Source organism: Dromiciops gliroides, chromosome 4, assembly GCF_019393635.1.
Source record: "Dromiciops gliroides isolate mDroGli1 chromosome 4, mDroGli1.pri, whole genome shotgun sequence".
In the NCBI taxonomy this organism is placed as follows: domain Eukaryota; kingdom Metazoa; phylum Chordata; class Mammalia; order Microbiotheria; family Microbiotheriidae; genus Dromiciops; species Dromiciops gliroides.
This window is the reverse complement of record NC_057864.1, coordinates 238,387,706-238,401,528: the sequence shown is the minus strand read 5'-3', so window position 1 is coordinate 238,401,528 and position 13,823 is coordinate 238,387,706. Positions and strand designations below refer to the sequence as shown.

Sequence of the window (13,823 nt, the reverse complement as noted above, 5' to 3'; positions counted from 1 at the left end):
GGAGGAAGGGTTTAATTAAAGATTGGACTAGGTGGACAGGACTTGAGCTTGGGGCTCATTAAATTCAACCAGCAAAGTATTAAAGCCGGCCTGTGTGCAGAGACTACTGACGGATACAAAGTTTAGATTGAGCAGGGCTGTGTGCTGAGCACTTTACCAGGACCTGGGAAGGATACAAAGTTTAGGGTCTCTAGCTGTGTGCAGAGAGATTTGTTGGGTTTTGGGGAAGGAGACGAAGTTTAGATTAAGCTCAGCTGTGTGCACGGCTGTTTACTAGGTGCTGGGAAGGTGACGAAGTTTAGATTAAGCTCAACTGTGTGCACAGCTGTTGGGAAGGAGAAGTTTAGATTAAGCACAGTTTGCTTCCTAGCTCCTTAAGCACCCCTTGTCTAGAAAGCTCTCCGTCTCATCTCTTGGAACCTTCTGGTTTCCTTCAAGAATACTCAAGTACAAAATACCTTATATGTTTAAAAAAAAAAAAGAATACTCAAGTACCATCTTCTACATCAGGGATTGCTTCCTAGGATCTTTGTGCCTCCCAGGGGTACAAGGAGTATTCGAGACATTTCAAAAGTAGTAGCAATAGTGGGGGAAAATTATGGATTGGAAAAAGAAAGGTGAGATGGCGGGAGCTGAAAAATTTGTAAGAGACAGATAAAGGAATAATTTCTGCTAACCAAAACCAGATAAGTGAGGTTTGGATAGGAAACCTTTCCGGGGAAAAAACAGAACAAAACACAAAACAACCAAGTACTCGAAGAAATGCAAAATAATTGATAGTCAAAATAACCTGAAACTCCCAAATGGTTACCAGTTAATGAGAGTACAAAATATTTTTTGAATACTCTTGAAAGAATACATCTCATTCTTACTACAAGGTTTTAAATTTCGTTTATATCAATTTATCTTTGCGAATAAAAGATTCTAGGTCCTGGTCCCAATCCAGTCTAAAGCAAGAAACAAATTGGAAGCTGAACATGATATACAGGTATCTCTTTCAAAAATCATAACAACGATAAAACTTGATTGGCAAAAAAAAAAAAAACAGCTGAGTCTATTTGACTATTCTGATAAATACCGAACAAGCTTATATGATACTAAAAACGCTACATAATTTTTTATGAGAAATTAATCTATTTTAAGTCATATATAAAGATATGACATTTATTTCCTTTCATTAAATATAGGGTACAGGAATGCTTACTGAAATCCAAGGGGTACAGAGGACAACAAAAATTGGAAAGCCCCTTTACACGAAGTCTTCCTTGGTCTCCCTGGTAACTGGTGCCTTTCCTTCCTCCCATAACCACCTTTTGTTTATTTTAATATATATGTGTTATTTTCCCCCATTAGAATGTAAGTTTCTTGAGGACAGGAATAGTTTCCATTTTGCTTTTGTATTCCCAATATTTGGCACAGTGCCTGGAACATAATCAATTAACAAATGCTTGTTGCTTGCTTGATACTAACAGAATTTAATACATACAAATATAACTTGGGAATATACTGGGCACTTGAAAAACTGTCTTTCCTGATTTGGGCACACCATATGAGCATGACTAAGCACTGAGGGAGTTTGGCACTTTTAGATAATGTATCAATCCTCTTATTGGCCACTGAGAAGGAAGAGTCCATGATTGAGTGGGTCTTTAAAAAGGGAGTGACCTCAACTTCTGGTTCTCTTCCAAAGATCATATCAGAACTGTTTGAAGCCACTTCCTGTGAAAGATGGTAAGAAAGACTTGCCCTATCCCCCCACTTTTGCAACCATGCTGCAGTGGGCATATGGCAGTTAAAACTCTACAAAATCCTCATCCTGGGGGTTTGGGCTGCTGCTTTTCAATTTTTTTTCTTTCCTGAGCTTAGGTAAATGAATATCAATCTTTTTTTTTTTTTTTTAGCGAGGCAATTGGGGTTAAGTGACTTGCCCAGGGTCACACAGCTAGTGAGTGTTAAGTGTCTGAGGCCGGATTTGAACTCAGGTACTCCTGACTCCAGGGCCAGTGCTCTATCCACCTAGCTGCCCCAATGAATATCAATCTTGACATGAACATGTCCAGATCTGGATGCCGCCTTGTAGGTTAGAGAGGTTCTGTGGTCCTTTTGACTAGCAAAAGGGAGGAGTCTCTGGCAACTACTTTAGTGTTCTTTTAACTTATTTTTTGGAGGCAATCAGGGTTTAAAGACTTGCTCAGTGTCACATGGCTAGTAACTGTCAAGTATCTGAGGCTAGATTTGAACTCAGGTCCTCCTGACTCCAGAGCCGGTGTGCCTCTTAGCTGTCCTTACATCAGTGTTCTTAGAGCAAATGACCAACACAAAGGGGTCAACCCAAATCCCTGGCCAGCACTGGCTTTAAAAGAGATAGACCAGTAGTTGTTTGGACAATGCAGAAGCAAGGTGAAATGTGTTCCACAAACTGCTTCAATTCCAATGTTTATGATTCAGTCTCTGAAGATTATAACAATAGTTATGTTACTGATTTCTTCAGTCTTATCAATGCATGATGAGTGTTTTGGTGTCATTCACCATTGTAAGAAATAGATACTTGTAACATACCTGATTTATATTGTGATCCATCCTTTTGAGTAGACTAATATTTCTCCAGGGCACTTTAGTGGGAGTGTAACAAGCCAAAGAATATAAGGGAACCTAATTTATGTAATTAGAATCCAGGTTCCTCCCCAATGAAGCTCAGTACAGATCACCATGCCTGAGTCTCCAGCAGAGGTATTCTTTAGTGGAGAGTAAGATTGCCCCATCCTTCCCGAACCCAGAATTGGTTATTATTGCTAAACCTAGAAAACTATAATACACAATTACATGATCATCCTGCCTTTCTAGACTTATTCCACATTTATTCCCTCCAAGCTCTCTTCATGACAGCCAAACTGAATGACTTAATAATGTTCCTCTAAGCCATAATTCCATTTTCTGCCCCCACCATCCCTGTGCCTGGAATTTATTCACTCTTCACCTCTATCTGTTGGCATCCTTCTCTTTCTTCAAGTCTCAGCTAGTGTCACCTCCAGGGGGAAGCCTTTCCGTAGACCCCTACTTATCAATGTTTTTTCTTCCTCAAGTTATCGTCTATTTGTTACATTGTAGCTACTTAGTATAATGTGATCTCCTTAAGGTCAGAAACTACTTTGAATGCTAGTTTCCATTCCTAGGTCCTAGCACAGTGCCTAGAACCAGTAAGTTAACAAATACTCATCAAGTGTTTACTATCCCTCAAAACATACAAAGAAAAGCAAAACCATGGTCTTTTCTTGTCAAGGAATTCATATTCTAGTGAAGGGAAAGTATACAAACCACTCTGTACATGTAAGATATATATACAGCATAGATGAAAGGTAATCATAGAGGAGAAGGCATTAGCAACTGAGGAGAGAGAAAAAGACCTCTTGCAGGAGGAGAAATTTGAACTGAGTCTTTAGAGAAAAGTTGAGGATGAAAAGCATTCCAGGCATGTGAGACAGCCAGTGAAAAAGCATGGAATAAGAAGATAGGTGTTCTGTGTAAACCAGGTCACTGTCTCTGGATCATGGCATGGTATATGGAAAGGAGCAAAGTGTAAGAAAGGTAGGAAATGGGCAGGTGGTAAAGGATTTGAAAAGCCATACAGAGAATTCTATATTCTGATCCTAGAAGGAATAGGGAGCTACTGGAGTTTATTGAGTGGGGAGGATAGAGGTACATGGTCAGATCTGTGGTTTAGGAAGATAAAGTAGCTTGGAGAGGATGGGCATAGCAAATGGTCGATAATTGCTTGCTAGATTGGTACACAGAAGGCAATTAATTATTGTAAAAGTAAAGAGGTATTTCTTTCTTTCTTTTTTTTTTTTTTGCAGGGCAATGGGGGTTAAGTGACTTGCCCAGGGTCACACAGCTAGTAAGTGTGAAATGTCTGAGACTGGATTTGAACTCAGGTACTCCTGAATCCAGGGCCGGTGCTTTATCCACTGTGCCACCTAGCTGCCCCTAAGAGGTATTTCTGAGGGAAAAATTGGAGAGAGGAGGATTGAAAAGGAAGAATTCTGAGGGAGGTGGCATTTGAGCTAGGTCCTGAAGAAATGGCAGAATTTAATAACTTGGGGGCAGAGGAATACTGAAGGCATATCTCCATTTGAAAAAAATAAAAGAATTTACACTCTTCCATTTTATTAGGGACAAAATGGAAAAATGTAGGCTTGGCGATACTACTATATGATTAGATGAACTTGGAACTGATTAAATGACCAGACCCAAAGAGTGAAATCATTAATAGTGTAGGTATTAAAATTGTCCAACCTACAATAAAAAAGACTGAGACAGAGCTCTGAGCCAATGGTACTTTATTTCTTTTCCTGATGAAAGTATTTTATTATTTTCCAGTTACATGTAGAGATAGTTTTCAACATTTGTTTACATAAGATTTCCAGTTTCCAATTTTTTCCCCTCCCTCCCCCCTGCCCTAGACAGCAGGTAATCTGATATAGCTTTTATATATGTATATATAAAATAACATTAAACATATTTCTGCATTAGTCATGTTATAAGGGAAGAATCAGAGCAAAAAAGGAAAAACCTCAAAAAAGAAAAACAACAGCACCAAAACCAAAAGAAATAGTATGGTTTAATCTGTATCCATATTCCACAGTTTGTTTGTTTTTTCCTGGATTTGGAGAGCCTTTTCCATCATGAGTCCTTTGGAACTTTCTTGTACCGTTGTATCGGTGAGAAGAATCTAATCTATCACAGTTGATCAACATATAATGTGTATAATGTTCTTCTGGTTCTGCTCATCTCACTCATTATCAGTTCGTGCAAGTCCTTCCAGGTTTCTCTGAACTCCTCCTGCTTTCTTACAGCACAATAGAATGCCATTACATCCATATACCACAACTTGTTCAGCCATTCCCCAATTGATGGGCAACCCCTCAATTTCCGATTCCTTGCCACCACAAAAAGAGCAGCTATAAATATTTTTGTACATGTGAGTCCTTTTCCCTTTTTTATGATCTCTTTGGAAAAAGACCCAAAAGTGGTATTGCTGGGTCAAAAGGTATGCACAACTTTTTGGGCATGACTTTTGGGCATATGCTCTTTGGGCATAATTCCAAATTGCTCTCCAGAATGGTTGGAACAGTTCATAGCTCCACCAACAATGATTGTGTTCCAATTTTCCCACAGCTTCTCCAACATTTATTATTTTCCTTTTTTGTCATATTAGCCAATCTGATAGGTGTCAGGTGATACCTCAGAGTTGTTTTAATTTGCATTTCTCTAATCAATAGTGATTTAGAGAATTTTTTCATTTGGGAATAGATAGCTTTGATTTCTTCATCAGAAAACTACCTGTTCATATCCTTTGACCATTTCTCAATTGGGGAATAACGTGGATTCTTATAAATTTGATTTAGTTCCCTATATATTTTAGAAATGAGGCTTTGGGGGCAGCTAGGTAGCATAGTGGATAAAGCACTGGCCCTGGATTCAGGAGTACCTGAGTTCAAATCCGGCTTCAGACACTTGACACTTAACTAGCTGTGTGACCCTGGGCAAGTCACTTAACCCTCATTGCCCTGCAAAAAAAAAAAAAAGGGAGAGAGAGAGAAAGAAAGAAATGAGGCCTTTATCAGAAGTACTGGCCATAAAAATTGTTTCCCAGCCTTCTGCATCCCTTCTAATTTTGGATGCATTGTTTCTATTTGTACAAAACCTTTTTAATTTAATGTAATCAAAATCATCTGCCAATGGTACTTTATTAAAAGGCCCATGGTCGGGGAAGCTAGGTGGCGCAGTGGATAGGGCACCAACCCTGGAGTCAGGAGGACTTGAGTTCAAATCTGGTCTCAGACACTTAACACTTACTAGCTGTGTGACCCAGGCAAGTTACTTAACCCCAATTGCCTCACCAAAAAAATAAAATAAAATAATCTATCACAGTTGATCAACATATAATGTGTATAATGTTCTTCTGGTTCTGCTCATCTCACTCATTATCCAATGAAGTAGACTTCAGATCTTCCTCAAGATCTGAGATCCCTCCTTCCAGGGCCATATCTTTAAAAGGTCTGATACCAGATCTATTACCTGGATGTTCTAAAGTGACTATATAAAGTACAGAATTCCATTGGTAGGCATATGACACATAAGCTAAAATAAACAAAAATAGTATGTCAGGATTGAGGGTCGGTTCAGACTAGCCGTGCTCACCTCTGTTTGCCTCCCACCCCTGTGTCCCAGCTGATCAGCAATGCCATCGAAAAGGCCCTGGTCCTGCTAATTGCTGCTGCAACTTATTCAAAGCCTTGATTGGTCACATTTTGGCACTATGCCAAGGTTGAGTTGATTCCTCCAAGTCCTACTGAGATCCCCAGAGCCATTGAGAGCCTGAGAAAAATAATCACATCCGCTCAAACTGGTAGCTTCAAAAATCTCACAGTTAAGGAAGCTCTGCTAAATAGTTTGGTGGACACTGAGGTATGTATGTGGTTTTATGTTGGCAATATCATAGGCAAGAGTGGCACCATTTGATATAATGTTTGAAGACCAATTCTTAGCATCTGAGTGTTTGATTTATCCTTTGTTGTTCATGAAACAGATATGCCTAGACTTCTAAATAAAACGAGGAAATAATGCGGGGGGGGGGGGGAAGCATGTCAGCAGGGTTACAGGTTGGGTGAAGCAAGGAGTATCTCCGCTGACCGGATAGTCATGAGATGGTCATTTGCTCATGTGTAGTACAGAGGTACAAAGATAAATTGGAGGATTTTCCATGTAATTGAGTAACCTCTGCCACACTGGGCTTGGTCACCATGACAAGCAAAAACAAGGGTAGAAGACCTCTAGTTAGCTTCCTATGATTAAGAAAATGAACCTATAGGGGCAGCTAGGTGGTGGAGTGGATAGAGCACTGGCCCTGGATTCAGGAGGACCTGAGTTCAAATCTAGCCTCAGACACTTGACGCTTACTAGCTGTGTGACCCTGGGCAAGTCACTTAACCCTAACTGCCTCACCAAAAAAAGAAAAAAAAAAGAAAGTGAACCTACTACTTGCAGTTCACAGCTCTGGGGCCTAATATACAGAATTTATATTCACTACCCTGTGGAACCATATCAAACTGATTAATACTGATTGAAATAGAGTAGGGGTCCAAATTAATTATTTCTCACAAAGGTTCTGTCAACTTGGAGAGAACTCAGTAGTGGAGTGCCTCAGCAATCTATACTTCATTCCGTGTTGTTTAACCCTTAGGATTGCAGGATCATAGATCTAAAATTAAAAGATATTTCCCCTTATTTTACTGATGAAGAAATTTAGGCCTAGAGATGTTGCCCAAAGTCCCACAAGTAATAAGTATCAGATATGGGATTTTTATAAATATTTTTGACAATGACTTGAACAAAGTATAAATAGCAAGTTAATGAGATTTATAGATGACATAAGGCTAGAACATCTACCTAGTTAAGATGTTAGAATACACTCAGGATAAAAAATTCTTGACAGACTAGAAATATAAAGTCTTTCATTAAGTATGAAGTATCAATTGTTCAAGTGCAGAATACATGGGGTTAGGAGCCAGCACTGGAGAGTATCCTCAGTTCATGCCTCTATGGGGCTGCCAAGAAAATGTATGGAGAGTTGGAGAAGTGGGGTGGGGAAGTAGCATTTAACAAAGTTTTACATGCTATCTATATGAACATCATAGGAAAATGTGAGCCTAGTGCCTTGTACATAGCAGGCATTTCCTAAGTAGTTGTTGAATTGAACAGATAATAGATATTACTTGGGATTTTTTTGGGGGGGGGAGGGCAATGAGGGTTAAATGACTTGCCCAGGGTCACACAGCTAATAAGTGTCAAGTGTCTGAGGCTGGATTTTAAACTTGGGTCCTCCTGACTTCAGGGCCAGTGCTTTATCCACTTTGATACCTAGCTGCCCTCAGATAATAGATATTAAAGTTAGATGGCTTTTAACTGGTTGAATGAAAGCACCCAAAGAGTAATGATTAGTGGATTAATATCACCCTGGAAGGAAGTCTCAAGGACACAGCCCCACGGATCTGTCCCTGATCCTGTGCTGATCTTTATCAGTGATTTGGATAAAAGCACAAATGTCATGTTTTTCAAACTTACAGATAACAAATCTTAAAACTGGAATGCCTGTCAATATTTTTCCAAAACTATTTCAACAAGCCAGAATGGTGGGATGAATATAACGAAATTATCAAGCTCCATCAGGATAGAACCTGGTCTGCATGCATGGATCCATTCCAGGCTAAACATATCCAGTTCTCTCAACCAACTTTTTCTTCCACTATCTGGCTCTTATGGCTCTTCCATCCCATACCCTCAAGGAGACTCACTTAAAGCTTAGATTTGGTCTCCCCGAAAAGGTGGTGAAATAGATACTCAGTATGCAATGCAAATCAAGTCTAGAACAGCTAATGTTTTCCTGCACACAAAAGTCAAATCAACAAATATTAAAAAGAAATGCTTAACACTCACGTCTCATGGGGGCAGCTAGGTGGTACAGTGGATAAAGCACCAGCCCTGGCTTCAGGAGGACCTGAGTTCAAATCCGGCCTCAGACATTTGACACTTACTAGCTGAGTGACCCTGGGCAAGTCACTTAACCCTCATTGCCCCACCAAAACAAAACAAAACATGTCTCACAAGCATGTGTTAGCAAAGACTTAAGCAGCAGTAGTAACTTATAACTATGGTCATAACTCTTCTGCTTGAAAACCAACTCAACTCTACATGGTCTTCTACTCTTTTTTTTTTTGAGGGGTAGGGTGGGGCAATGGGGGTTAAGTGACTTGCCCAGGGTCACACAGCTAGTAAGTATCAAGTGTCTGAGGTGGGATTTGTACTCAGGTCCTCCTGAATCCAGGGCCAGTCCTCTATCCACTGCGCCACCTAGCTACCACTTGGGGGAATTCCTTTTACAGGTATAGGACATTAGAAGCACCTTCCAACTCTGAGATTCTGTGATTCTGAGTAGGGGTATGAGACATAGTATGGAGAAGGGTATTCGGGTATGGGGAATGGGGTAAGAAAAAGCATACATATGGGAAAGAGTAGACTAGTGGATAGAGAATAGTCCAGTTTAGTTACTATGGGGAGTATATGAAGTAGTGTTAGGTTAAGGCTAGAAATTAAATAGAAATGTATTAAAAAGACAAAAATAAAATTTGCCTTCAAAGAACATACTTTCAGGTTGGATCCAGCTTCTGAATAAAAATAGCTTTTAGTTAGACTCTAAAATTCCAGTGCTAGGGATATATCCCAAGAAGGTTAAAGAGAAATAGAAAGATTCCATATATATCAAAATTATTTCAAGCATTTTTTGTAGCAGCAAAAACCCAATAGTAGATAACCATCAATTGGAGAATGGCTAAACCAACTACAAGACATGAATGTAACGGAATATTACTGCACTATAAATAATGAGAAAATGCAGATAAGCATGGCAAGACATTAGAAACTGATGAAAATTGGAGTAAACAGAACCAAAAGGATGACATGCATGACTGCTGAACAACAATGTAAATGGAAAGAACAGCAGAAACTAAATGGTGTGTAATTACAATGACTAAGATACTTCAAAGAAGAGATGAGAAAATGCATCTCTTTCCTTCTTTCTAGAAGCATTTATTCTACTGGTGTGGAACACTGCAGACTTTGTCTTCACTGATGGATTGGTTAGTTTTGCTAAACTTTCTCTCTCTCTCTCTTTCTCTCCCTCCCTCTCTCCCTCCCTCTTTCTCTCTCATTCCTTTGATATAAAGAATACTCTTTTGGTAGGGGAGAATCCCTTTTTCAAATATTTTTCTGATATATTTGGAAATTATGGGAACAACCAATGCAATTAGAAGGACCCCTTCATGGAAGTTGGAGATCCATAGGTGTTGCACATTGCATACATATTCCCATTTCTTCAATGTATTGATCAGTTGTACTGCCTTTTTCATCTTCTTTTTGTTTAAAATATACTATTTTCTATATGGGATGGCTGGGGCGGGGAACTATGATGATATAAAAAACAGAAGACATTAACTTTTTAAAAAAAAAATTAGAAGGGAGATAATTTAGAATATCTTTGCTGTGAGTTTACCTGATAAAAATTCTTATTTCCAAAAGATACAAAGAACTGATTCCAATTTATGAGAATAAAAGCCATTCCCCAAATGATAACCAAGATATAAACAAGCAGTTTTCAAAGAAAAACATCCAAATAATATATAAACAGCCATATGAAAACATGCTCCAAATCACTAATAATTCAAATAATGCAAATTGACACAACCCCAAAATTCTACCTCACAACTATCAGACTGGCAAAGATGACCAAAAAATATAAGTGACAAATGAAGGGACTAGGGAAAAATGCACTGTTGAGGGAGATGTGAATTGGTATAGCCAATTTGAGAAATAATTTAGAACCATGCTCCCCAAATCATTAATCTATGTATACTCTTTTACCCAGCTACACCAACAGTAGGCCTATACTCCCAAAGGGGTCAAAGAAAGAAGAAAAGGACCTACATATACAAAAATATTTATAGCAGCTCTTTTTGTGGTGGCAAAGAACCAGAAACTAAAGGGTCAGTTGCCATTTGGGGAATGACTGAATGGTGGTGGTAGATGGATGCAATGGAAGTATTATACTATAAGAAATGATCAAAGGAAATCTGAGTTTTGGAGAAACCTGAGAAAATACTTGTATGAATTGATGCGGTGTAAAGTGAGCAGAACCAGGAGAACAATAATGGCAACAATGTAAAGACAAACAATTTTGAAAGACTTAAGAACTCTGATTGACACACTGATCATCTATGATTCCAGAAGATTTATTTTTGTTTTTGTTTTTTCAGAAGATTTATAATGAAACATATTACCTTCCTTCTGACAGAGAGGTAAAAGACTCAAGTATAGAATAAGACATATATATGTATATATACATATATATAATTTTTTTGGACATGGCCAATGTTATAATTTGTTTTGATTTACTATGAATATTTGTTTCAAGGGTTTTTTTTCCTTCTTTTTTCAATGGGGGGAGAAGGGAGAAAAATATTTTTTGTTCATTGAAAATAATTTAAAAAAAAACAAACCAAGGAAAGCTGTAGGCAAGTCTTTGACTGGAACACTACCTATAGGATTCTGGAGCCAATGGATATCCAAACTAGAGTTTTCCCATTATTGGATAAAAAAGTGTCAAAAAAAGCCATAATTTCTTTTTTTTTTTACTATTTATTTATTTTTTAAATTATAAAAGTATTTTATTATTTTCCAGTTACATGTAGAAATAGTTTTCAACATTTGTTTATATAAGATTTCCAGTTTCCAATTTTTTCCCCTCCCTCCCCCCTCCCCAAGACAGCAAGTAATCTGATATAGGTTATATATGTACAATAACATTAAACATATTTCTGCATTAGTCATGTTATATATAAGAGAAGAATCAGAACAAAAAGGAAAAACCTCAAAAAAGAAAAACAACAGGGGCAGCTAGGTGACACAGTGGATAGAGCACCAGCCCTGGGTTCAGGAAGACCTGAGTTCAAATCCAGCTTCAGACATTTGACACTTACTGGCTGTGTGACCCTGGGCAAGTCACTTAACCCCAATTGCCTCACCAAAAAAGAAAAGAAAAGAAAAACAACAGCACCAAAAACAAGAGAAATAGTATGGTTCAATCTGTATCCATATTCCACAGTTCTTTTTTTTTTTTTCTGGATTCGGAGAGCCTTCTCCATCATGAGTACTTTGGAACTATCTTGTACTATTGTATTGCTGAGAAGAACCGAGTCTATCACAGTTGATCAACACATAATGTTGATGATACTGTGTACAATGTTCTCCTGGTTCTGCTCATCTCACTCATCATCAGTTCATGGAAGTCCTTCCAGGTTTCTCTGAAATCTGCCTGCTCATCATTTCTTTCTTTTCTTTTCTTTTCTTTTTTTTTGGTGAGGCAATTGGGGTTAAGTGACTTGCCCAGGGTCACACAGCTAGTAAGTGTTAAGTGTCTGAGGGCGGATTTGAACTCAGATCCTCCTGACTCCAGGGCCGGTGCTCTATCCACTGCGCCATCTAGCTGCCTTTTTTTAATCTTTTTTTTTTTTAATTTTTTTTTTAGTGAGGCAATTGGGGTTAAGTGACTTGCCCAGGGTCACACAGCTAGTAAGTGTTAAGTGTCTGAGACTGGATTTGAACTCAGGTCCTCCTGACTCCAGGGCCAGTGCTCTATCCACTGCGCCACCTAGCTGCCCCATACTCATCATTTCTTACAGCACAATAGAATTCCATTACATTCATATACCACAACTTGTTTATCCATTCCCCAATTTATGGGCAGCCCCATAATTTCCAATTCCTTGCCACCACAAAAAGAGCAGCTATAAATATTTTTGTACATGTGGGTCCTTTTCCCTTTTTTATGATCTCTTTGGGAAAAAGACCCAATAGTGGTATTGCTGGGTCAAAAGGTATGCACAGCTTTATAGCCCTTTGGGCATAATTCCAAATTGCTCTCCAGAATGGTTGGATCAGTTCACAGCTCCACCAACAATGCATTAGTGTTCCAATTTTTTCACAGCTTCTCCAAACATTTATTATTTTCCTTTTTTGTCATATTAGCCAATCTGGTAGGTGTCAGGTGGTACCTCAGAGTTGTTTTAATTTGCATTTCTCTAATCAATAGTGATTTAGAGCATTTTTTTCATATGGCAATGGATAAAAAAGCCATAATTTCTAAAGAAGAATTGAAGGAGATTTAAAAATGTCAATAAAATTTTAAATTAAAAAAAAAAACATTTAGATTCCTCCTCTCAGGGAAACCCTAGTCTGATGGAGGAATAAGAAGTATACCTAGGAAACAACGACCACTACATTATAATTTTCTTTGCTAAGAAAAACTCAGTGACAGAGGGCTGGAGCTAGGTAAAAAAACAAACACACACACAAAAACTTAGAAATTACCTAGTTGGGGCAGCTAGGTGGCGCAGTGGATAAAGCACCAGCCCTGCATTCAGGAGGAGCTAAATTCAAATCTGGCCTATGACACTTGACACTAGCTGTGTGACCCTGGGCAAGTCACTTAACCCTCACTGCCCTTAAAAAAACAAACAAAAAAACAAAAAAGAAATTACCTAGTTCATTTTGAAGATAGGGAAACAGGTCTAGAAAAGGGAAGTAAATTGCTCAATTGATTTAACAGATTGAGTAAAGTGAGGATAGGGCAGAAAGGGTAAGCAATACAGAGCTGAGACAAGCTATTTGTCCATTCTATACATGATTTATTGTGTCCCCTGTTAGTCTCTAGCAGAGACTGTCTTCACCATAATGATTATACCATAAATCATATGCATTTTGGGACTCTCTAGCATTAAAAATATGTTCTTTTTAAAAAAGTATTAAAAACCGTCTCTTGTTTTGCCTCCTTGTGTGCTGTGTTGAAGACAGTGTGTGTTCCTAGTCCAAAAACTATGCATGGGCTTGAGAGTCTTTATTATGGAATAATGTTCTATCTAGTATAGTCCTTTTTGTGTTATAGGAAATGGTAAATGGACGCCTCCATATATGATAGCTCCAGGAGATGATGAAGGGCTAAAGGAACTCCCCCAACACATGCACCAGAGAGGCCACTCTCCCCTTATCTCCAGTGGACAGAATAGCTCTTGGTTTATTATTGCTTGCCTTCTCATCCTCATAGGGGAACCATGTCATCCAGGCCCCTGGAACTAAGGTCTGTTATCTTGACCCTCTTTCCTTCTAATGATACCCCATCTCCCTGTGAAAGCATTCTTATGTAGACACTCCCC

The 13,823-nt window shown here is 38.5% G+C and overlaps 1 pseudogene; it reads left to right on the top strand.

Moving 5' to 3' along the window:
- The first annotated feature begins 622 nt into the window (after nt 1-622).
- LOC122754926 lies at nt 623-6,534 on the top strand (annotated as a pseudogene).
- Nucleotides 6,535-13,823: the final 7,289 nt, after the last annotated feature.